The sequence below is a fragment of the Amblyomma maculatum genome, chromosome 8 (assembly GCF_055883805.1).
Source record: "Amblyomma maculatum isolate TAMU_Amacu chromosome 8, ASM5588380v1, whole genome shotgun sequence".
NCBI lineage: Eukaryota > Metazoa > Arthropoda > Arachnida > Ixodida > Ixodidae > Amblyomma > Amblyomma maculatum.
This window is the reverse complement of record NC_139351.1, coordinates 14666253-14666629: the sequence shown is the minus strand read 5'-3', so window position 1 is coordinate 14666629 and position 377 is coordinate 14666253.

Below are 377 nucleotides of genomic sequence, written 5' to 3'. Positions count from 1 at the left end.
ACGTGTCAGGACCACTGGTGATTAAAAGAGAAAGGAGAAAGTCTCACTTTTCATTCAAAATTAAAAGGCCGAGAGAAATTCGACGCGAGCGCGCGAATTATTTACACTGGCTCCCGTGGGCCTCTCTTTATTTTTTTTGTCTCTCTCATTTCTGTCCGTTACTCGCACTGCTGTATTTTTAATCCCACAACAAGAAGCAAAAGACTGCCGAGCTGAATAAATAAGTTCCGAAGTCGGCGCCAGCGCTTGGGAAGAAGAAGTGACCGCTAAATGGCTTCAGCAAGAACAACAATCAGACTCCTCCGACGGAGGTAGTTGTAAGTGCGAGAAACGAATCGAAGTTGATAGAAAGAGGGCGAGGGAAAGTAAAGAGAGGA